Source organism: Branchiostoma floridae, unplaced genomic scaffold (genome assembly GCF_000003815.2).
Source record: "Branchiostoma floridae strain S238N-H82 unplaced genomic scaffold, Bfl_VNyyK Sc7u5tJ_1569, whole genome shotgun sequence".
NCBI lineage: Eukaryota > Metazoa > Chordata > Leptocardii > Amphioxiformes > Branchiostomatidae > Branchiostoma > Branchiostoma floridae.
In genome coordinates, this window is record NW_023365765.1 from 136,717 (window position 1) to 146,417 (window position 9,701).

At 43.3% G+C, this 9,701-nt stretch overlaps 1 long non-coding RNA gene across 1 annotated transcript; it reads right to left on the bottom strand.

Annotated features, from left to right (window-relative positions):
- Window positions 1-1,225: 1,225 nt before the first annotated feature.
- Window positions 1,226-7,365, bottom strand: LOC118408317. Its single transcript, XR_004830280.1, has 2 exons — window positions 7,029-7,365; window positions 1,226-1,490 (listed from the first exon to the last, which is right to left on the bottom strand). It is a non-coding gene; the product is annotated as an uncharacterized LOC118408317 (long non-coding RNA).
- Between the last annotated feature and the right edge of the window lie 2,336 nt (window positions 7,366-9,701).

Here is a 9,701-nt window from a genome sequence, read left to right on the forward strand (position 1 = left end):
TCAAATGGTAAACCACACAAACTACAAAATGATACGAGTTACTACTACTACAACCGGAAGTTTGTAAACCGTAGACTGAAATTGATGGAAAAAATCAGAACGTAAAAGAACCTTGACTGGCTTTATTACTGGAAGCACAAATTCAAAGGCTCGGGATCGTGCCATATGGAAGGACCTCATATAGAGGAGCACTGGGGCAGGTAGGACAAAACACGTGCATTGGATGTATTATTGACCTCGTGGGGGACAAAACATTTACACTTAAAAACACATTACGTAGTTGGTCTAACATTAACCTGGTTGTATCATTAACCACCACTACGTGATTATATATATGACCTATAATCTCTGGTAAGCACAGACAAGGGGCAAAACATGCAATGGACAAAACCTACCACCCTCCCCCTTTTTTATTTTGTGAGGCGTATTTGACAAAAACTCTACAATATGCTGTAAATAACTTCCCCAGCGCCTGGGTCTGATCAAGCTAGTAGACTCTGAACGAAATAAGACTATCAGCTCTTTGGCAATGATGCATGGTGGTAGTACTATAGTGTACTTCATTCATTCTATCCCACACCCACAACAAAGAAACAGTGTGCTTACTGACATTCTTATCCGCTAATCACTCTCTCTAAAACCACTCACGATCAAGTGTCTATTATTAGGGTGATAACACACTGCGTACGGACAGTCCGATACGGGGAGTATTTTTCGCCACCTCTGGGTCACTCTCAGTAATGGAAATGGGATCTCATTATACGAACCAGATGCTTCGGGTACCACTTGCTGGATGCCAGACTCTGTGTTTCCTGGGTCTATATATTAATACAGCCTAAATCCTCGGCTCTGGGGCCAACATGGCCAAAGTCTACAGTGGGTTAGACCCTGGGCTGCCAGTAAATATTATTGAGATTGGGCCGGGGTTTGGTATCCAGGTAGGACACCACGAAATGGAACCGCATGAAAATGTCTAGAATTTGTCAAACTCGTAGTAGGCAGTCTGGCTACCAGACCCGTGATCTCAATGATATACATGTATCTAAAATAATGTTTATAAGACAGGGTCTAACTCAGAGGGAGGGTTCGTTGTTAATAACAACGCCATAGAATTTCCTTGAGGCATGTTGCCCTAGAGCCGAGGAGTTGTATTAAAGCTCTGGAAAGATTTGGAAACCGTCTGGCCTCCAGGCTAAGTTGTAGGTTCACAACACGTGAAACTCACCTGTAATTTATCGAAGCCGCCTTCTACTAACAGTATCCCTCCAATCCCTCCCTTAGCCATGGTGTTACGGAGTGTTCACTGGCGTCCCTGGAGCCAGAACTACACCTATACGTGGCGCTCACGGTAGTGCCCTGTCCGCCCTCTGCCACAGTGTCCGGTGGCCCCGGTGTGAACGTTCTCTGCTGGTGCAAAGTGCAGGGGAGCTGGTGACGTGTGCGATCCCAGGCTTTTGCCTATGTGCGGGGTACTACCGGTATCCGTCCTCCTATTATAAACGATAAACGTCACAAAAAAAGTCATGAAACACGTGAGACTGAGCATGATCATCATACATCTGCTTGGAGATAAGCTGAGGCTTTCTGAGAACGCTTCAACGCCCGTGCACGTATTTTGCGTCCAAATTTTAAGGCTTTTGCTTTCATCAATTGGCTTTCTAAGAAATCTCGATACCTATAATTCAACTATCAACACTCACGCATATATATATTGTACCGAACAAATAGTAGTGAAAATGACTGAATAACTGAACTGGTCTCTATCAGAGATGTCATGAAGAAAAGAAACACACCAAGAATATTTTCACGGTAGCCTTGTTTAGCAAACAGGAACAGGAAGCAATACCCTGTGCAATCAGTGATTTTTTTCTGCTGGCAAAAAAGGCAAGGCAACGTTAAGTACGCGAAATACGTATGTGCCTTGAGCAGAAAATATTGTTTGAAGTATACCCTAAACTTTCTGTCACGGTGCGCAAGAAAATCACAGTAGCTGACGTAGTAGGTATTCCTGACCATTCCTACTGAAGACGTCACTTATGCATAACCATAGCCCTTTTAAAAATCTCACATGAAAACTGATAGCCAAATTGAACCGTCTGGTTCATCGTACGTTTGTGGATTAAACATATGGTCGCACGTTGTTTCTGCACGCACGTCACGGCACCGATGATTGCGTCATTCACGCTTTCTCCGAGAGCGGAAATGTCTTCTAATGTGGGCCGCACGTTTTAGTCACGTGACCTCCCAGCTGTAATAGAACGTAGCGACGACTCACAGTAGCAACAGGTATTGCCGCAAACCTTACTGCAGCCATATGCATACTGACGTCATAGCCTCCTCCAGGCCTTCCAAATACTGTAAATGCAGAAATTGTCGCGGTGGATTAATGTTCGCGGTTTTCGCGGCGACCACTTTACCGCGAAATTAAATCCACCGCGAACATTTTTCTATTAAGGTATTAGACTGCAGTAGATGGTGTTACCGCGAAATTAAATCCCCGCGAACTTAAATGCATTTACAGTATACGTTTTGGATAGTATACGTTGATAAAATTACGAATCATAATAGTTTATTGCAAATTCGACGGATAAATGCAGGTATCAGGAAATCGGATGGAAAAGTAGGGTAGAACAATATAATGGTTTACTTATTTTTTTTGGCGAGCATGTCATACGGATCGCAGCCTTGCGGCTGAATTGAGGTAATGGCATTACATTCAGCACAGTTATCACTTCATACAATATAAACGATACAATTCCTAGCACATTAAGATAAGAAGCAAGGTTTAAAAATATCTATAAATGAATTACGGGATTAAAAACTAATATTGCACATTCAATCGTGATTTTCCATCATATTGCACTAAGGTACTAATTGCACAATATAGCATATGCCTACTTAAGTATAAACGCTAAGTCTAAAATCTAACCTAGAACTGAGTTCACGCGCGGGTAGGGAACAGAACAACCCCACACCCCTTCCGAAATACATGCATGGGCAAATGTCTACAAAGTAACATCTACATCTACATCTACATCTACATCTACATCTATAGCAAGCTACCACCAAATGTCAATGATGGTCCCTGTAGCAAATCATTCTCCCACAGCCAGAGTAGTTAGTCTTCAGAAGTAGAGCCTGAAAACGGTCTGTACTGACGCACTCTTAAGGGTAACGTACTGTACGTGCGGGTAATGACGTCATGTTATCCGCCTGCTGTATCTACGTATACGCTGGTTTGGTAGGATTATTCTCGGATGGCGTACATATACGTCTTGACGACATTAGCGAGAACGTTTACACTTCAGTGTATCACGGTTTCCAAGACAAGAAATCCGTTTTGAGCGAATTTGGAAACACGAGCCCAGCTTTCGTGGAAGCGCGTAACGTGAAGCAAAGGGCACAACCCGCCGTACGTACGTTCAAATACTTGTTGTCTACGTGCCAAAACGTGGGCCATCTTTTGGGATCCGTAAGTGGTATTAAAGTACCGCCTTCGCACGAACTCCGACGGATTTTGGAGCACGCAGACACACGAAGAACTTGACGTGCAGGCAAAACTTTAGATTTGTGGGCTGTGGATTGGCCCCCCGTACGTGCCAGTACCCGTGGGCGATGCGCCTGCCCCAAGTTGCGCCTGCCCAGTACAGCCTGAACGTTTTCAGAAATACAGCGGACGTGGCCTCCCAAAAAACGTACGGACATATTGCACGCACGGCGGGTTGTGCCCTTAGCTTTAGCGATATTCCACACCGGGACAGCTTTGATACCCTTCGAGACCATGTTTAAATGAAATGATTTAAGTTAACTACTTATTTTTTTTTGTATTACGCATACAATTTGATTCATTCTTTGTTGTTCAAGCGCGCATCTGCGTTTTTGCCTAGTGCTTTTTAGTCTCCCTCTCCCAAGACAAGCATAAAAGCATGAAAGGACTATACCGAAACCCCTAGCTTTCACCTACCACTGTCGGTCTCTATTCAATATGTTTCCTTCATTATCTTCAAATAAGCAGAAAACGAGGGCTCCTGTTGGTATGGTCTGGTCTTACAGTGAACGCGCGCCATGTGTAAAAACATCTTATCCAATGCAAGAATTGCTGCCTACAATTTGTGGGCGAGACCAAACAAACCCTGGCCAACAGACTGTAAGGCGACCGTTCAACGGTTCATCCATCAATACAAAGAACGGTCTCAGCCCACTTCAACCTCACAGACCACAGCATTACAGACCTTAAAGTCCCCCAGGCATCGAACAACTCCGCTACACAGGACATGAAGACTCCACGAGACAACGCCGCTTACAACGGGAATCCTACTGGATACATCAACTTATAACATTCAGGGCTCAAAATACTTTTTTTTCTGCATACCTGCACTGGTGCAGGTAACACTGAAAATTACCTGCACCAGACAAAATTTACCTGCACTACTCAGAACTTAGGAAGTATGGATCATACTAAAATTGCTCAGAAACCATTTGCTATATTTTCTTTTATACTTTATAGGCGGTAACAGTCAATGCAGCTAATAACAATCCGCATACACCTACATCATAAGGACATTTATGTGTAAAACCCAGTACATAGACCAGTGCAGGTTTATAGGTGCAGGTAGACACCAGAAATACCTGCACAGCTCCAATTTTACCTGCACTAACCTGCATATGCAGGTGGTATTTCGAGCCCTGGACATTACATCCAGAGGGCCTGAATCCGGAGTCCTTTTAATAGAGATCACCGTCACCCAAAGAACAGTGAACGTGATCACGGTGAGGTAAACAACAACACAGCTGTGGACTTGGTCACAAGGAGGAGTAACGCCAGCAGGACAATCCGCTCGTTGTCTACCACTGAGTTTAAGGTGTTTTGAACATGAAAAGAATCCCACTTATGTCAAACGAGATACTGTGCTTATGAGTTTCACAACGTATCACTGCAACCGATCGCTCACACCTGCACACCTGTGGATCAGTACTGTAAGTGCAGAAACGTTCGCGGTGGTTTTACGTTCGCGGTATTTGCGGCGGCCGCTTCACTGCAAATTCAAAACCACCGCAACTATTTTTCCATAACAGTAAGAGACTACAGTGCATGCTGCTACTGCGAAATTAAACCACCCCGAAAAGTCCATTTTCCCGCTACCACGAAATTAAATCTCTGCGACTTAAATGCATTTACAGTATTCTGTGCGCATGAACACGCACTTTCCACTGGAGGATAAGCAAGCAAAAATTTGACCAAGAAGATTTTAGATTTGACAGATGACTCAACGAATCTCATAGATAAAGACTCAATCTGCTTGTTTTGTTTCAACGAATTTTTACATTTGTGCATCATATATATGTACACCAGTTATAACATTCATTGTCCCACAAATATATAATTGTAGTCGCCTATGCGATCGCTCAGCGCCGAAGTGACAATTAATGTGTAGACTATAGAAACTTGCAATTTTACCGGTATACCGTTTATACGTAACATACAAAAATCTAGAATCCCTGACTGTAGTGTCATCCTTGAATTTTTGTTCGTTTCGTCTTTGAAAACAGCTTACTGGGTGTTTGACACATACATGTACATGTACCCATCTCTTATATGTACACTTATTGTAAAGACGTACGTTATTAGAATGGAGCGAAATGCTGGAGGTATCTCCGAATCGATCGCTATAATTGCTTTGACTAGTTTCAGATAAAGAAAAAAAATCAGTGTCCTTCTTACAACCGATTAGCCCACATCAAAGGCTCGCTGTTGGTGACGACCTCAGTGCGCGTTAGTATCAGTGGGTGGGTTTGAAAGGCCTCGGGTCGCCGACGTCTTCGTATGTGATGAACACGATAATTGCTTGCCTTTTATATAAGGGATGAAAACACAGAGGAAAATCACGTTTATGAAGGTTAGTGGCTACGTCGCTGTCTCCCCACGCAAAGGGACTTGTTTCACAAAAGTGGTCAGTTTTACTAGGTCGGGAATCTGGTGTTACTGTAGTTGCCAGTAAAAACATTTGCAGCGAGGCTTATGTAATGCACCCTTTTGAGGTCGAACCAAAAACCATGGCTCACAATTTACGTGAGTTAATACGTTACAGTCATGCTACACCATAAAAGAGCCACTCATTTGAAACCATTTCGACACAAACGCCAGCATGTTGGGATGAATGGAGGGCGTTCACTGCACACTAACAATGGGGATATCCGTACCTTGTGTACCAGCACTACGGGTATAAACACCTAGTAGTTGTACAGTATCATGTTCTATTGGGTCACGCCATGCGTCGTGGCTTTTCACAATAACATTTAGTCAGTACTATAAATACTAGCACCGTCAGGTGCTAGGCCGCAATACTTGTACAAGTAAATCATGGGCACGGACACGTTGTGTCATTGTCGAAATTCCAGGTGCTGGTATGTAAACAGTCTTAACGTTACATCATTTTGTCAAGCAGATTATCATTAGGTGTCATCCACATTCTTGTTGTGACAACTTAGTCAACAGCAACAACAAAATCAATGAAAAGCCCCCCAAAAAATTACAAACATGTGTCACCCTTTAAACAGGATCAAAGATTGTATTAGAGGAGGGGAACTAGGGGAAGTGCTCTTTCGAATTCACGGTGGTGGAAATATGTTCGAAAGGGGAGTAACACTAGGAGCAGATTAGTAAGGGGACAATAAATGAATGACAGAAGGAAGAACTACGGTGTCACCGATACCAGCGGTCACTTGAAACATCCCACCTCCCTCCCATTTGCGGCCTGTGACGACAAGTAACACACCTGTTACTTACCTGTTGCCTGTTTCCAATTCTCCCCCCATCCGCTTCTGGCAAGGAAACCACGTACAGGGGCGCTCTCTGATTCCAACGCACGATGTTCGACCGACCAGTGTGAAACCGAACAAGAACTTACCACCCTTTCAGAGCACAAGCCGGCTGCCAGTGCTATTAAACCTCAACAAACACAACTTATAAACGTTAACTATACTGAGAGTAAACTATTGCTACCTATACAACAGGTGTGTTGTCTTACCTTGGTCTAGAAGACGCTGAGCTCCAGACGGAGTCCGAGAGGTCACCGTCAGCTGTGTTTACGTCTGCTGTCACCGGTGGAACAGACACCACAGAGGCATGCGCAGAACGTTCGTCCTTCAAATTATCTGGCATTCTTCTTCTCAATAAGCGATTCTCCTCGCAATATTATGCAACCATGGCACCGTACTTTACTCGGACTAGTACTAGAACAACATGTGATATGTAAGTGTGTTGACAAGAAATCTAGGTTTTGATAGCTGTTTGTTTTCTTTCTTAGTCCAAGGAGGTTAAAGAAAGCTTTAATAGTCGAGAGGGAACTTCCTGATTGAAATGATAAGCAGAAGGACCCATTTTGAAAAAAGGGGTGTTTGTTTACTATGTCTAGATAATTGTTGACACATAAGATAAATATTTACTTTGCTAATAATAAAAAGATATGGTTGACATGTACTATAGAGGCTATCTAGCGCAATTTTAGTTTTGTAGCTTGAGCTCCGATGAGATATACGTCAAACGTTTCTGTGCTTTATTTGGTAGTTGACCTATATACAAATGGTTCAAGCTACCAGATAACAAGATTGACAACTTTTTCATTGTTGTTATAGGACCGAACCAATAGATTTTAGGTAGTTGATACGTGTAGCAATATCAATAATTAAATGTTTTGTTACAAAAACATAATACAATGGTTTATCTATTTCATTTATGTGGGTCGTTATCCCAGGTTTATTGTAGGAAAAGAAAAAAACAAGAAATGTGACGTAACCAACCCTCCCTTCCCGGGCGCCGATTTGAATTCACCCCCCGCCATGCACTGCGCGACGTAAACATCCAAGATGGCGGACTGACGTCGAAAATAATTTCGCAACTTTTCGTGAGTTATTTTTCGGTCAATTAGAGACGTATGGATCGACTTCTGTGGTAGTTGTTCTCAGACATTTACATTGAATACTGTATAGAAACTTAACAGGGTGCTGTCATGTTTCAGAACGGGATCTAAAGGACGATTTTTGACCATACACACAAGACGCAGAGAAGATCAGACGACGCGACGTCAACATACTAATGTCAACATGGCTGAGTTCGATTTTCTAGAGAACCCTCGGCTCATGCGAGTCCCGACCAAGAAGTGGATCGAGAACCCGTGCGAGAGAATCCTGGTGCCGGACAAGGACTTTGTCTACATGCTGGAGATACAGGACGTGCCGGTCCGGGCGAGGGACAAGGTGGGAGTTTCATAATAAATCGTATTTGGCTGATACACAGAAGGGGGTGGGGCGGTGATATTCCTTTGTTATGATACCGATTTGTTGTCGTTTCGCGCCCACCTATTCCATGTGATGAAGTTTAGACATATACCTATGTGCTCGGTTTCTGTGTTGGTTTCCAGATAAATAATTGTTCCAAGATTTCCTGGAAATTACTTTTTGGCTGTGCTGTTCAACAGTTTCGACAGAGTCTTGAATAATTTTGAATGATGTCATTATGACGTACTCCCTGTTCCCCAGTTCATCCACTGGAGGATGATGACATCAGAGGAGGAGCAGACCTTCAAAGAGTGTGAAAACGAGAGGTTCTGGACAAGATGTGAGTAAATGTTTGATATGTTTCATCGGGTGTTGACATCATCATTTATGAGATTTAGACTCAGGTTCAATGGCTGGTAGACCTGAGTCAGGTCAGCTGAAAAAAATTTATCTCTACAATGCAATAACAGATAAATTATGGTAGGATTGGCCAGTTGGGCCAATCGTAAAGAATTACGCATATAAAGATTGACCCGTGACCTCCACTTGTGTAACATCCACTGCGTGGATGGCTGGGCTCTTTTCTCATCGATCGCGACTGAATTCAAAGCCTGTAAGACTGCTTTGTAGACTGAAAGGTAAAAATTTAAAAATTTCTGTCGGCTCCTTAAAATTGTCCTACTAGTAGCCTGGTATTCATCCCCATTGCAGCTCTATTGTGTCTCTTTGTCCCTCTGCAAAGAAACCCATTTTTGGAGAACATGAAAGAGATGTGCCCGCTACAGTAGGAAATAAGATTGATCAGCATCAGATTGTTTTATTTAGAAGATGTGGTAACACAGAGTTTCTTCTCATTCCCAGCTGTTCCCTTCATGATTGGAGTGTCGGCCATAACTGCAGTCCTGTCCAGAAGAGCAAGTGAGTCTATGTTGATCCTAACTAAAGAAGGACAATAATGGTGGGACCGCGTAGTGCAGTGGCAGTATGTTCGGCTCGGGACCGAGAGGTCTCGGGTTTGAATCCGACTGCCGTGCTACCGATCTTGTGCCCTTGGGAAAGGCACTTTACACGACTTTCCTCACTTAACTCAGGTGAAAATTAGTACTTAGCTTCGGCTAGGGTCGTCCCTCGGATAGCATGTTAAATGGAGGTCCTGTGTCTGGGAGAGCCATACCCCAGGCATGTTAAATAACCCCCACACGTGCGATGGTGCAAAATCCTTCCGTCTAGAATTGGTGATTCTCTACAAATCTCCCAGACTCCAGGAAGAATAGTGACATATCAGTCACTAATGAACGTCTGTATAACCAAACGAAACCAAACCAAAGATTCTATTTACAAGACTCTTAGTCTTAGAGAAGACGTAGACTCTAGAAGACCTCATGTCTAGCAATATATCTGTGTGTTATATGTCATGATGACCC